At 35.3% G+C, this 17,870-nt stretch overlaps 1 long non-coding RNA gene across 1 annotated transcript; it reads right to left on the reverse strand.

The window, feature by feature from the left end:
- Nucleotides 1-15,160: 15,160 nt before the first annotated feature.
- Nucleotides 15,161-16,431, reverse strand: LOC127720579 (uncharacterized). The gene is made up of 3 exons (XR_007990880.1): nucleotides 16,148-16,431; nucleotides 15,672-15,807; nucleotides 15,161-15,330 (listed from the first exon to the last, which is right to left on the reverse strand). It is a non-coding gene; the product is annotated as an uncharacterized LOC127720579 (long non-coding RNA).
- Between the last annotated feature and the right edge of the window lie 1,439 nt (nucleotides 16,432-17,870).

Below are 17,870 nucleotides of genomic sequence, written 5' to 3' on the forward strand. Positions count from 1 at the left end.
TTGATAGACTGTGTAATGGAGCACTGTATTGTATGTTAACCACCGACGGTAGGTATAGACAAATACTGTTGATATACGGTATATAGGAGTACTATATTGTATGTTAACCACCGACGTTAGGTATAGAAAAATACTGTTGATAGACTGTGTAATGGAGCACTCTATTGTATGTTAACCACCGACGGTAGGTATAGACATATACTGTTGGTAGACGGTATATAAGAGTACTATATGGTATGTTAACCACCGACGGTAGGTATAGAAAAATACTGTTGATAGACTGTGTAATGGAGCACTGTATTGTATGTTAACCACCGACGGTAGGTATAGACAAATACTCTTGATATACGGTATATAGGAGTATTATATTGTATGTTAACCACCGACGGTAGGTATAGAAAAATACTGTTGATAGACTGTGTAATGAAGCACTCTATTGTATGTTATCATCGACGGTAGGTATAGACATATACTGTTGGTAGACGGTATATAAGAGTACTATATGGTATGTTAACCACCGACGGTAGGTATAGAAAAATACTGTTGATAGACTGTGTAATGGAGCACTGTATTGTATGTTAACCACCGACGGTAGGTATAGACAAATACTGTTGATATACGGTATATAGGAGTACTATATTGTATGTTAACCACCGACGGTAGGTATAGACAAATACTGTTGATATACGGTATATAGGAGTACTATATTGTATGTTAACCACCGACGGTAGGTATAGAAAAATACTGTTGATAGACTGTGTAATGGAGCACTATAATGTATGTTAACCACCGACGGTAGGTATAGACATATACTGTTGGTAGACGGTATATAAGAGTACTATAAGGTATGTTAACCACCGACGGTAGGTATAGAAAAATACTGTTGATAGACTGTGTAATGGAGCACTGTATTGTATGTTAACCACCGACGGTAGGTATAGACAAATACTGTTGATATACGGTAAATAGGAGTATTATATTGTATGTTAACCACCGACGGTAGGTATAGAAAAATACTGTTGATAGACTGTGTAATGGAGCACTCTATTGTATGTTAACCACCGACGGTAGGTATAGACATATACTGTTGGTAGACGGTATATAAGAGTACTATATGGTATGTTAACCACCGACGGTAGGTATAGAAAAATACTGTTGATAGACTGTGTAATGGAGCACTGTATTGTATGTTAACCACCGACGGTAGGTATAGACAAATACTGTTGATATACGGTATATAGGAGTACTATATTGTATGTTAACCACCGACGGTAGGTATAGAAAAATACTGTTGATAGACTGTGTAATGGAGCACTCTATTGTATGTTAACCACCGACGGTAGGTATAGACATATACTGTTGGTAGACGGTATATAAGAGTACTATATGGTATGTTAACCACCGACGGTAGGTATAGAAAAATACTGTTGATAGACTGTGTAATGGAGCACTATATTGTATGTTAACCACCGACGGTAGGTATAGACATATACTGTTGGTAGACGGTATATAAGAGTACTATATGGTATGTTAACCTCCGACGGTAGGTATAGAAAAATACTGTTGATAGACTGTGTAATGGAGCACTGTATTGTATGTTAACCACCGACGGTAGGTATAGACAAATACTGTTGATATACGGTATATAAGAGTACTATATGGTATGTTAACCACCGACGGTAGGTATAGAAAAATACTGTTGATAGACTGTGTAATGGAGCACTATATTGTATGTTAACCACCGACGGTAGGTATAGACATATACTGTTGGTAGACGGTATATAAGAGTACTATATGGTATGTTAACCTCCGACGGTAGGTATAGAAAAATACTGTTGATAGACTGTGTAATGGAGCACTGTATTGTATGTTAACCACCGACGGTAGGTATAGACAAATACTGTTGATAGACGGTATATAAGAGTACTATATGGTATGTTAACCACCGACGGTAGGTATAGAAAAATACTGTTGATAGACTGTGTAATGGAGCACTATATTGTATGTTAACCACCGACGGTAGGTATAGACAAATACTGTTGATATACGGTATATAGGAGTACTATATTGTATGTTAACCACCGACGGTAGGTATAGAAAAATACTGTTGATAGACTGTGTAATGGAGCACTGTATTGTATGTTAACCACCGACGGTAGGTATAGACATATACTGTTGGTAGACGGTATATAGGAGTACTATATTGTATGTTAACCACCGACGGTAGGTATAGAAAAATACTGTTGATAGACTGTGTAATGGAGAACTGTATTGTATGTTAACCACCGACGGTAGGTATAGACAAATACTGTTGATATACGGTATATAGGAGTACTATATTGTATGTTAACCACCGACGGTAGGTATAGAAAAATACTGTTGATAGATAGTGCATATGAGTACTATATTGTAAGTTAACCACCGACGGTAGGTATAGACATATACTGTTGGTAGACGGTATATAAGAGTACTATATGGTATATTAACCACCGACGGTAGGTATAGAAAAATACTGTTGATAGACTGTGTAATGGAGCACTGTATTGTATGTTAACCACCGACGGTAGGTATAGACAAATACTGTTGATATACGGTATATAGGAGTACTATATTTTATGTTAACCACCGACGGTAGGTATAGAAAAATACTGTTGATAGATAGTGCATATGAGTACTATATTGGATGTTAACCACCGACGGTAGGTTTAGACATATACTGTTGGTAGACGGTATATAAGAGTACTATATGGTATGTTAACCACCGACGGTAGGTATAGAAAAATACTGTTGATAGACTGTGTAATGGAGCACTGTATTGTATGTTAACCACCGACGGTAGGTATAGACAAATACTGTTGATATACGGTATATAGGAGTACTATATTGTATGTTAACCACCGACGGTAGGTATAGAAAAATACTGTTGATAGATAGTGCATATGAGTACTATATTGTATGTTAACCACCGACGGTAGGTATAGACATATACTGTTGGTAGACGGTATATAAGAGTACTATATGGTATGTTAACCACCGACGGTAGGTATGAATAAATGCTGTTAATAGACAGTGCATAGGAGTACTATATATATGGTTACCACAGAGGGTGTTTGGATATGACGGTATACTCTATAGAGACTGAAGATACAAGTACTGTTATATATGGTAACCACTGAGAGTAGGTATAGTTATAACGGTATACTTTAAATAGACTGTAGATACAAGTACTGTTATATATATATTGTAACCACCGAGGGTAGGTATGGACATAACGGTATACTCTATATAGACTGTAGATACAAGTACTGTAATATATATGGTAACTACTGAGGGTAGGTATGGACATAACGGTATACTCTATATACTGTATATGTACTGTAGATATAAATTCTGTAATATATGGTAACCACTGACGGTAGGTATGGACATACAAGTATACTCTATGTCGACTGTTTATACAAGTTTTGCATTGCATGTTAACCCCTGGTGATGGGTTACATTATACTTTCATCTGTTGTTTCCTTTTTTAGCCACACACACATTATCGACTATTGATATGCTTTTCGTGATCATGGAAATGTTGTACTCGCCACATTATGTGTGTACCTTTCCCAAGTCAGTAAGTAGTCTTTAATTCAGTGGTTGCTGTTGGTTGCTGTCTTTGATATTGGTTTTACGTTTATTGTTTCAGCATTACTCGGGCTGTTAGTTTTCGTTTTTCGTCACATCTAGTCAGGAATGGGTTTTAATAACATTCTACATCATTGCATAGGAGTACTACAGTCTATATTAGTACATGTATACGTATGGGTTACTCATTGTTGATTCACGTTCGTTTGTCTGAGGTGGATAGTTTTCTCATTGGCAATCATACCACATATCTTCTTATTTTCATTGCATCATCTTAACATGGAAAATACGTATACAGAAAATATATACGTATAGATAATATATATATAAGATCCATACAATACATACAGACCATATATCGAAACCAATATATACTAAGCATCCATGCAATCATACAAAATGCATCTTAGAACCAGAGGTTATTTTGACACTGTATATGAGTCAGAGATACAGTATGTATACAGTCTGTATGTAAAAATTAGACCCATAGAAAAAGCATACAAAAAATGCATACAGGCTGTATTAAGAACCACAGGCAATGCACACACTTTATCTTGCAGTAACAAGCAAAACATACAGACTGTATCTTCAACTTCGAACAACTTACAATGCATACATACTTTATATCTGATCCATAGACAGTGTATGAATCTAAGATATACCGACAACAGAAACTTTATCTTAGAATCATAGTCAAAGCATATAAACAATGTAATAGACTAAGAACCACGAACAATACATAAACTTAATTTAACTTACAACAAAAGACAATGCATACAGACTCTATCTTGGAAGCACAGACAATGCATTGATTGTGTCTAATTAAAGAACCTTTGTGAGCAGGCTCACATACCCCACAGCCCGACATTGTCACTTAGCAAGCAAAATCTCAACAGATTATTAAGTTCAAAGACGCATAACTCCTTCAAAAGCCAACTGATACAAATTTCTTGTGGATATGCACAAAGTTCAAAGGTATAATTCCTAATTCCAAACAAGAGTGCACATGCACGCTGAAAAGTCTCGCCTTCTTTACTAACTATTGATTTTATGTTGATAGTTCTAAATATAAAGCTTTACTACAACTATAAACTTAACATGACAGTGGCGGATCATATGACCTTGACCTTGACCTCATTTTATTGGATCATGTCCAAGAAAATGAGGTCAAGGTCATATGACTAAAACGAGAAATACATATACACCTTACAATCATTCAATACACTAAATATAGTTGACCTATTGCTTGTATTTTCTAAGAAACAGACTAAACCAAGAAAACTAAACATTGACAAATGAACCATCAAAATGAAGTCATGGTCAGATGAACCATGCCAGGCAGACATGTACAGCTTACAATTCTTCCATACAACAAATATAGTTGACCTATTGCTTATAGTTTAAGTACCGAAAACAGACCAAAACACAAAAACTTAACACTGAGCAATGAACCGTGAAAATGAGGTCAAGGTCAAATAAAACTTGCGAGACTGACATGTACATCATAAGATATTTCCATACACCAAATATAGTTGAACTATTGCATATAATATTAGAAAAAAGAACAATACTCAAAAACTTAACTTTGATCACTGAACCAAGGAAATGGGGTCAAGGTCAGATGATACATGTCAGTTGGAAATGTACACCTTACAATCATTCCATACATAAAATATGTAGACATATTGCATACAGTATAACAAAAACAGACCAAAACACTAAACTTTACTATAACCACTGAACCATGAAAATGAGGTCAAGCTCAGATGAAACCTGCCAGTTGGACATGTACACCTTACAATCCTTCCATACACCAAAAATACTAGACCTACTGCGTATAGTATCTGAAATATAGACTTGACAACCAAAACTTTACCTTTTTCACTGATCCATGAAATGATATCGAGGTCCAGTGAAAACTGTTTGATGGGCATGAGGACCTTGCAAGGTACGCAAATACTAAATATAGTTACCCAATTAATCATAAAAAGAGATAAATTAACATTACAAAAAATCTTAACTTTTTTTCAAGTAGTCACTGAACCATGAAAATGAGGTCAAGGACAATGAACATGTGACAGACGGAAACTTCCTAACCTAAGGCATCTATCTACAAAGTATGTATCATTCAGGTCTTCCACCTTCTAAGATATAAAGCTTTTAAGAGGTGAACTAACGCCGCCGCCGCAGCCGGATCACTATCATTATGTCGAGCTTTCTGCGACGAATGTCGCAGGCTCGACAAAAACAAGAATGTGTCCACAGTACACGTTTCCCCACTCGCACTATCATTTTTTATGTTCAGTTGACCGTGACATTGGGGTAAAAACTCTAATTTGGCATTAAAATTAGAAAGAACATATCATAGGAAACATATGTACTAAGTTTCAAGTTGATTGGACTTCAACTTCATCAAAAATTACCTTGACCAAATAATTTAACCTGATGCGGGACAGACGGGCGAACGAGCGGAGGAAGCATAGACCGGAAAACGTAATGCCCATCTACTATCGTGGGTAGGGCATAAAAATTTAATCATAATTTTCTGTCGATATGCACATCGACGTAGCATGTCCTAACTATTTAAAAAATTTCATGAAACTCTGTTGTGTACTTTCAGAAAGTTGTGATGACAAACTGTTGTAGGAGTATATTAAGGCCAAATTTCTCATAACTAATAGAAAATCAATGAATCGATAATTTCATAATTTCCTGTCGATATTATCTACAAAGATTTATAAATTCTGTTATGTGGTTTCAGAGGAGTTGAGATAACGAGAACAGGACAGACAGACTGATGGGTCAAAAACATTGTACCCTTAGGAACTTTGTTTGGTTTGGTATAATAAAGGGTCTGCTAAATAATGTAAGGCTGAAATCAATTAGTCAATTGGTCACACCAGTTTTTGGTGAAGTTCGTTTTGCTCAGTCTTTAGTGTTCTTTGTTGTGTTTTGCATACTGTTGATTGACTTTTAATCTTTTTCTATTTTGCCGTGGTTTTGTCAGTTTATTATCTCTTCGATCAATTTGATTGGGAGTTAGGACATACTAATTTAGGCCCAAACTTGTCTCTGATTGTTCAGTGATTATTGCAGATGTAAATCACACTAGCCTTTACAAGGTTCTATATGGTATGTTTTTGCTCATTGTTGAAGGCTGTATGGTTGCATATAACTGCTTACATCCACTTCATTTGAACTTGAGTGGATAGGTGTCTCATTGGCAATCATATCACATCTCCTTATTTTTACAGTATTGTATTAGTACTGCTACTAATCTGGCTACTTCCTGTTTATGAGGCCGGTGCCTTAGAAAAGAATTGTAACAACAGATCTAATCTTTCAAAAAACCAAAGACTAACTTTACTAGGAGCAGCAGTTAGTTGTCATAGATACTCATGTATAAATAGGCAAAAAAAAAAACATCTGCCACTTTTATAAAAGGGACTACACATAGTTTTTGAAAGGGTATAATCGGTTTGTGCCGAAAATACTTTCTTTTGTCCCGAAACTCATTTGTGCTAAATGGTAATCTCCACCCACATTTTCGTGTTGCTTAGTCTTTAGTTTTCTATGTTGTGTCTTGTGTACTATTATTTGTCTGTTTGTCTTTTTCTTTGATAGCCATGGCGTTCTCAGTTTATTTTTGATCTATGAGTTTGACTGTCCCTCTGGTATCTTTCGCCCCTCTCTTATGACTGGCAGTTCCCTTTGCAATAAGGCTGATATTTGTAGTTTTTATCAACAGCTTGCACTTTTCTAAATTATATTTGCTTCTTAAGACTGACCTAAACTGCTTTATAACAGTGTAATTTGATTAAGGTAGTGTTTATCAAACAACTGTTGGGAAATATTTTGGACAACCCTCTTATATACAATATTATTTGATTAACACCTAGTGATATTTGATGGTATCTTGCATAACATTAATAAAGTCTTTTTTAACAGGCAACCTGAATTTATTGGCCCCTTATTTATGTACATCTATAGCACATGCATGTACTGCTGATCTGCATATATGATAGCAATATATTCTTATGTTTTCAATCACCCCTTATTTCTTCACTCCATTTCATAAGATAACAATCTTTTTTATTCCATATTTTATTGGTTTTTTAAAATGTATCATTATTTAGACATAAAGACAAAATGAAGCATAGTGAAAAAAGTCTACTCTGTCCTGTAAAGTTTTAGATGTTTTTGTCGTTCAATCTTTGACACTTGTATGGAAACACTAAATCTTGATTACCTACAACAGAAATATTATCACTTTTAATAAATAAGTCCAATTCAGTTGCTGCAATTAACATACATATAATAAGGAAAATAACAAAATTCAATAGACAAGATCAGATCTCCACGTGAAGAATATTCAAAAATATATCAAACATAAAAGCCAAGAACAGTAAGTTTTATTTGCCATTTAAGGACAAATAGGACCATTCCACCATTTGAAGGGGAAAAAACGAAATGTACAGATTACATAAAATTTCAATGCAGTAATACAATTTATGTGCAACACTTTTCATTTCAATAAATAAATCCTACACAGTATTTGTCTATACCTACCGTCGGTGGTTACCATACAATAAAGTACTATACAAAGTCTACATACAGTATTTGTCTATACCTACCGTCGGTGGTTACCATAAAATACAAGACTCCTTTACAAAGTCTATATACAGTATTTGTCCATACCTACCGTCGGTGGTTAACATACAATACAGTACTCCTATACACAGTCTATATACAGTATTTGTCCATACTTACCGCCGGTGGTTACCATACAATACAGTACTCCTATACACAGTCTATATACAGTATTTGTCTATACCTACCGTCGGTGGTTACCATACACTACAGTACTCCTTTACACAGTCTATATACAGTATTTGTCCATACTTACCGTCGGTGGTTACCATACAATACAGTACACCTATACACCTTCTATATACAGTATTTGTCCATACTTACCGCCGGTGGTTACCATACAATACAGTACTCCTATAAACAGTCTATATATACAGTATTTGTCCATACCTACCGTCGGTGGTTACCATACAATATAGTACTCCTATACACAGTCTATATACAGTATTTGTCTATACCTACCGTCGGTGGTTACCATACAATACAGTACTCCTTTACAAAGTCTATATACAGTATTTGTCCATACTTGCCGTCGGTGGTTACCATACAGTACAGTTCTATACACAGTCTATATACAATATTTGTCCATACCTACCGTCGGTGGTCAACATAAAATACAAGACTCATATACACAGTCTATATACAGTATTTGTCCATACCTACCGTCGGTGGTTAACATACAATACAGTATTCCTATACACAGTCTATATACAGTATTTGTCTATACCTACCGTCGGTGGTTAACATACAATACAGTGCTCCATTACACAGTCTATCAACAGTATTTTTCTATACCTACCGTCGGTGGTTAACATACCATATAGTACTCTTATATACCGTCTATCAACAGTATATGTCTATACCTACCGTCGGTGGATAACATACAATACAGTACTCCTATATACCGTCTATCAACAGTATATGTCTATACCTACCATCGGTAATTAACATACAATACAGTACTCCTATATACCGTATATCAACAGTATTTGTCTATACCTACCGTCGGTGGTTAACATACAATACAGTGCTCCATTACACAGTCTATCAGCAGTATATGTCTATAACTACCGTCGGTGGTTAACATACAATATAGTACTCATATGCACTATCTATCAACAGTATTTTTCTATACCTACCGTCGGTGGTTAACATGCAATATAGTACTCGTATATACCGTATATCAACAGTTTTTGTCTATACCTACCGTCGGTGGTTACCATACAATACAGTACTACTTTACACAGTCTATATACAGTATTTGTCCATACTTACCGTCGTTGGTTACCATACAATACAGTACTCCTATACACAGTCTATATACAGTATTTGTCCATACTTACCGTCGGCGGTTAACATACAATACAGTACTCCTATACACAATCTATATACAGTATTTGTCCATACTTACCGTCGGTGGTTACCATACAATACAGTACTCCTATACACAGTCTATATACAGTATTTGTCCATAGTTACCGTCGGTGGTTACCATACAATACAGTTCTATACACAGTATATATATACAGTATTTGTCCATACTTACCGTCGGTGGTTACCATACAATACAGTTTTAAACACAGTCTATATACAGTATTTGTCCATACTTACCGTCGGTGGTTACCATACAATACAGTACTCATATACACAGTCTCTATACAGTATTTGTCCATACCTACCGTCGGCGGTTAACATACAATACAGTACTCCTATACACAGTCTATATACAGTATTTGTCCATACCTACCGTCGGTGGTTACCATACAATACAGTACTCCTATACATAGTCTATATATACAGTATTTGTCCATACCTACCGTCGGTGGTTAACATACAATACAGTGCTCCATTACACAGTCTATCAGCAGTATATGTCTATACCTACCGTCGGTGGTTACCATACAATACAGTACTCCTTTACACAGTCTATATACAGTATTTGTCCATATTTACCGTCGGTGGTTACCATACAATACAGTACTCCTATACACAGTCTATATACAATATTTGTCCATACCTACCGTCGGTGGTCAACATAAAATACAAGACTCATATACACAGTCTATATACAGTATTTGTCCATAACTACCGTCGGTGCTTAACATACAATACAGTACTCCTATACACAGTCTATATACAGTATTTGTCCATACCTACCGTCGGTGTTTACCATACAATACAGTACTCCTATACATAGTCTATATATACAGTATTTGTCCATACCTACCGTCGGTGATTAACATACAATACAGTGCTCCATTACACAGTCTATCAGCAGTATATGTCTATACCTACCGTCGGTGGTTACCATACAATACAGTACTCCTTTACACAGTCTATATACAGTATTTGTCCATACTTACCGTCGGTGGTTACCATATAATACAGTACTCCTATACACAGTCTATATACAATATTTGTCCATACCTACCGTCGGTGGTCAACATAAAATACAAGACTCATATACACAGTCTATATACAGTATTTGTCCATAACTACCGTCGGTGCTTAACATACAATACAGTACTCCTATACACAGTCTATATACAGTATTTGTCCATACCTACCGTCGGTGGTTACCATACAATACAGTACTCCTATACATAGTCTATATATACAGTATTTGTCCATACCTACCGTCGGTGGTTAACATACAATACAGTGCTCCATTACACAGTCTATCAGCAGTATATGTCTATACCTACCGTCGGTGGTTAACATACAATATAGTACTCATTTGCACTATCTATCAACAGTATTTTTCTATACCTACCGTCGGTGGTAAACATACCATATAGTACTCCTATATACCGTATATCAACAGTATTTGTCTATACCTACCTTCGGTGGTTAACATACAATACAGTGCTCCATTACACAGTCTATCAACAGTATTTTTCTATATCTACCGTCGGTGGTTAACATACCATATAGTACTCTAATATACCGTCTATCAACAATATATGTCTATACCTACCGTCGGTGGTTAACATACCATATAGTACTCTTATATACCGCCTATCAACAGTATATGTCTATACCTACCTTCGGTGGTTAAGATACAATACAGTACTCCTATATACCGTCTATCAACAGTATATGTCTATACCTACCATCGGTAGTTAACATACAATATAGTACTTCTATATACCTTATATCAACAGTATTTGTCTATACCTACCCCGGTGGTTAACATACAATACAGTGCTCCATTACACTGTCTATCAACAGTATTTTTCTATACCTACCGTCGGTGGTTAACATACCATATAGTACTCTTATATACCGTCTATCAACAGTATTTGTCTATACCTAGCGTCGGTAGTTAACATACAATATATTACTCCTATATACCGTATATCAACAGTATTTGTCCATACTTACCGTCGGTGGTTACCATACAATACAGTACTCCAATACACAGTCTATGTACAGTATTTGTCTATACCTACCGTCTGTGGTTACCATACAATACAGTACTCCTTAAACAGTCTATATACAGTATTTGTCTATATCTACCGTCGGTGGTTACCATACAATACAGTACTCCTATACACAGTCTATATACAGTATTTGTCCATACTTACCGTCGGTGGTTACCATACAATATAGTACTCCTATACACAGTCTATATATACAGTATTTGTCCATACCTACCGTCGGTGGTTACCATACAATACAGTACTTCTATACACAGTCTATATACAGTATTTAACCATAGTTACCGTCGAAGGTTACCATACAATACAGTTCTATACACAGTCTATATACAGTATTTGTCCATACTTACCGTCGGTGGTTACCATACAATACAGTTCTAAACGCAGTCTATATACAGTATTTGTCCATACTTACCGTCGGTGGTTACCATACAATACAGTACTCCTTTACACAGTCTATATACAGTATTTGTCCATACTCACCGTCGGTGGTTACCATACAATACAGTACTTCTATACACAGTCTATATACAGTATTTGTCCATACTTACCGCCGGCGGTTACCATACAATACAGTACTCCTATACACAGTCTATATATACAGTATTTGTCCATACCTACCGTCGGTGGTTACCATACAATATAGTACTCCTATACACAGTCTATATACAGTAATTGTCTAAACCTACCGTCGGTGGTTACCATACAATACAGTACTCCTATACACAGTCTATATATACAGTATTTGTCCATACCTACCGTCGGTGGTTACCATACAATATAGTACTCCTATACACAGTCTATATACAGTAATTGTCTATACTTACCGTCGGTGGTTACCATACAATATAGTACTCCTATATACAGTCTATATACAGTATTTGTCCATAGTTACCGTCGGTGGTTACCATACAATACAGTTCTATACACAGTCTATATACAGTATTTTTCCATACTTACCGTCGGTTGTTACCATACAATACAGTTCTAAACACAGTCTATATACAGTATTTGACCATACTTACCGTCGGTGGTTACCATACAATACAGTACTCCTATACACAGTCTATATACAGTATTTGTCCATACTTACCGTCGGTGGTTACCATACAATATAGTACTTCTATACACAGTCTATATACAGTATTTGTCCATACTTACTGTCGGTGGTTACCATACAATACAGTACTCCTATACATAGTCTATATAAGTATTTGTCCATACTTACCGTCAGTGGTTAACATAAAATACAAGACTCCTATACAGTCTATATATAGTATTTGTCCATACCTACAGTCGGTGGTTACCATACAATACAGTACTGCTACACACAGTCTTTATACAGTATTTGTCCATACCTACATGTACAGTCGGTGGTTACCATACAATACATTACTCCTACACACAGTCTATCAACAGTATTTGTCCATACTTACCGCCGGTGGTTACCATACAATACAGTACTCCTATACACAGTCTATATATACAGTATTTGTCCATACCTACCGTCGGTGGTTACCATACAATATAGTACTCCTATACACAGTCTATATACAGTAATTGTCTATACCCACCGTCGGTGGTTACCATACAATACAGTACTCCTTTACACAGTCTATATACAGTATTTGTCCATACTTACCGTCGGTGGTTACCATACAATACAGTACTCCTATACACAGTCTATATACAATATTTGTCCATACCTACCGTCGGTGGTCAACATAAAATACAAGACTCATATACACAGTCTATATACAGTATTTGTCCATACTTACCGTCGGTGGTTACCATACAATATAGTACTCCAATACACAGTCTATATACAGTATTTGTCCATAGTTACCGTCGGTGGTTACCATACAATACAGTTCTATACACAGTCTATATACAGTATTTGATCATACTTACCGTCGGTGGTTACCATACAATACAGTTTTAAACACAGTCTATGTACAGTATTTGTCCATACTTACCGTCGGTGGTTACCATACAATACAGTACTCATATACACAGTCTCTATACAGTATTTGTCCATACCTACCGTCGGTGGTTAACATACAATACAGTACTCCTATACACAGTCTATATACAGTATTTGTCCATACCTACTGTCGGTGGTTACCATACAATACAGTACTCCTATACATAGTGTATATATACAGTATTTGTCCATACCTACCGTCGGTGGTTAACATACAATACAGTGCTCCATTACACAGTCTATCAGCAGTATATGTCTATACCTACCGTCGGTGGTTAACATACAATATAGTACTCATTTGCACTATCTATCAACAGAATTTTTCTATACCTACCGTCGGTGGTAAACATACCATATAGTACTCCTATATACCGTATATCAACAGTATTTGTCTATACCTACCTTCGGTGGTTAACATACAATACAGTGCTCCATTACACAGTCTATCAACAGTATTTTTCTATATCTACCGTCGGTGGTTAACATACCATATAGTACTCTAATATACCGTCTATCAACAATATATGTCTATACCTAACGTCGGTGGTTAACATACCATATAGTACTCTTATATACCGTCTATCAACAGTATATGTCTATACCTACCTTCGGTGGTTAACATACAATACAGTACTCCTATATACCGTCTATCAACAGTATATGTCTATACCTACTATCGGTAGTTAACATACAATATAGTACTCCTATATACCTTATATCAACAGTATTTGTCTATACCTACCTCGGTGGTTAACATACAATACAGTGCTCCATTACACAGTCTATCAACAGTATTTTTCTATACCTACCGTCGGTAGTTAACATACAATATATTACTCCTATATACCGTATATCAACAGTATTTGTCTATACCTACCTTCAGTGGTTACCATACAATACAGTTCTCCTATACACAGTCTATATACAGTATTTGTTCATACCTACAGTCGGTGGTTACCATACAATACAGTACTCCAATACACAATCTATTTACAGTATTTGTCCATACTTACCGTCAGTGGTTACCATGCAATACAGTACTCCTATACACAGTCTATATATACAGTATTTGTCCATAACTACTGTCGTTGGATACCATACAATATAGTACTCTTATACACAGTCTATATACAGTATTTGTCTATACCTACCGTCGGTGGTTACCATACAATACAGTACTCCTTTACACAGTCTATATACAGTATTTGTCCGTACTTACCGTCGGTGGTTACCATACAATACAGTACTCCTATACACAGTCTATATACAGTATTTGTCCATACTTACTGTCGGTGGTTACCATACAATACAGTACTCCTATACATAGTCTATATAAGTATTTGTCCATACTTACCGTCAGTGGTTAACATAAAATACAAGACTCCTATACAGTCTATATATAGTATTTGTCCATACCTACAGTCGGTGGTTACCATACAATACAGTACTGCTACACACAGTCTTTATACAGTATTTGTCCATACCTACATGTACAGTCGGTGGTTACCATACAATACATTACTCCTACACACAGTCTATCAACAGTATTTGTCCATACCTACCGTTGATGGTTACCATACAATACAGTACTCTTACACACAGTCTATATACAGTATTTGTCCATACCTACCGTTGGTGGTTACCATACAATACAGTACTCCTATACACAGACTGTGTATAGGAGTACTGTATTGTATGGTAACCACCAACGGTAGGTATGGACAAATACTGTATATAGACTGTGTGTAAGAGTACTGTATTGTATGGTAACCATAACATAAAATACAAGACTCCTATACAGTCTATATATAGTATTTGTCCATACCTACAGTCGGTGGTTACCATACAATACAGTACTGCTACACACAGTCTTTATACAGTATTTGTCCATACCTACATGTACAGTCGGTGGTTACCATACAATACATTACTCCTACACACAGTCTATCAACAGTATTTGTCCATACCTACCGTTGATGGTTACCATACAATACAGTACTCTTACACACAGTCTATATACAGTATTTGTCCATACCTACCGTTGGTGGTTACCATACAATACAGTACTCCTATACACAGTCTATATACAGTATTTGTCCATACCTACTGTCGTTGGATACCATACAATATAGTTCTCCTATACACAGTCTATATACAGTATTTGTCTATACCTACCGTCGGTGGTTACCATACAATACAGTACTCCTTTACACAGTCTATATACAGTATTTGTCCATACCTACCGTTGATGGTTACCATACAATACAGTACTCTTACACACAGTCTATATACAGTATTTGTCCATACCTACCGTTGATGGTTACCATACAATACAGTACTCTTACACACAGTCTATATACAGTATTTGTCCATACCTACCGTCGGTGGTTACCATACAATACAGTACTTCTATACATAGTCTATATACAGTATTTGTCTATACCTACCGTCGGTGGTTACCATACAATACAGTACTATACACATTCTATATACAGTATTTGTCCATGCTTACTGTCGATGGTTACCATACAATACAGTTCTCCTATACACAGTCTATATACAGTATTTATCCATACCTACTGTCGGTGGTTACCATACAATACAGTACTCCTATACACAGTCTATATACATTATTTGTCCATACCTACCGTCGGTGGTTACCATACAATACAGTACCCCTATACACAGTCTTTATACAGTATTTGTCCATACCTACCGTCGGTGGTTACCATAAAATACAGTACTCCTATACACACTCTATATACAGTATTTGTCCAAACTTACCGTCGGTGGTTACCATACAATACTGTTAGAGTATTAGGAGTAAATCATATATGTATGATAAGTAACAAAACTATTTTACGCAACAAATGGTATGAATGAATATTGTATTATTACTTAAAATATTATCATTTTACCCAGTGAATTTTTATTTGGTCTGTTGATTAGTTTTCATTGATAAATCTATCAGGACTGGGTTGAAACTAACCTTCAGATTTTGAAGGCTGTATCAGGTACCAGGATTGTAGTATAAAATTTTACTACCTGTTAACCCATGAGTTAATCAATTTTATAAATCAACAAGCTATCAGCTTTACAGGCTAGGTAAAATTGTTCAATGATTTTTTCATTGTTCTTTTTTTAAATTAACAAAAAAAATACCTGTTTAAGTAGACTGAAAATAATATTATTTTATAAAGGAGGATGCATTTAGATCAAATTGTGACATGAAAATGTCAAGATTCATTCCAAATTATGGACAAATGATAAAGCTATTAATAAAACCAAGTCGTAACCATTGCCTTTCTCTTTTCTATTTACATTATTTATGACTAGGTAATATTGATTACTTTTTTCAACTATTTTCATACTCTTTTGTTTCCTCTACTTTTCTATCAAGGACATAATTGTTTATTGCAAACTAAACATCTGCATATTTTAACTATTCCTGACTATACTCTACCTCAAATTCTGGAAACTGCAAAATTTTTCTTATCATGCTTATGGCATGAATGGTAGCTGAACAATTTCTATTTTTTGGTAATCTGGATTAGTCTTTTGCCACTGTTCTGACCATCTGGGGCTACATAAAAAAAAACATGACAGAATTATTAAAATTATTTGTGTATAATGTTTGTGTACAGTCATGTTCTTAAAAGGACAAAAAATATTTTTAGTTTACAAATAAATAATTGTGATTTTAATATCTTAATATTATAAAAGAAAAGATTCAATTTATATTTTAATTAAAACATGAATGAGCACATATAAATCAACCTTTTACTCAGATTTAAATCTATCATCAGTTATTATAATTACTACATGTAGCTATAACTATCATCATCTAATTTTACAAGACAGTATTTATTTTGGTGGCACATCCTGCACAATTAGTATGATATGCCTTAGGTGTCATTTTGATGCAATCACATTGCAGGTGGTTAATGTCTTAGGTTTTTATTAATGAATAAATTACAGTTTAGGCTGACCTGAGGTCAATAGGCATAAACAATGACGAATGTCATCAAACTATCGGATTTTACTGTAATATAATGATATTGTGACATTTATGGGAAAGAGCATAGGAGTTGGTCATATTGGTCAATAAATTTGAAAGTTTATAACTATGTTAATATTAATTACATAATAATTAAATTACCTAAAAA

This window comes from Mytilus californianus, unplaced genomic scaffold, assembly GCF_021869535.1.
Source record: "Mytilus californianus isolate M0D057914Y unplaced genomic scaffold, xbMytCali1.0.p SCAF_11, whole genome shotgun sequence".
NCBI lineage: Eukaryota > Metazoa > Mollusca > Bivalvia > Mytilida > Mytilidae > Mytilus > Mytilus californianus.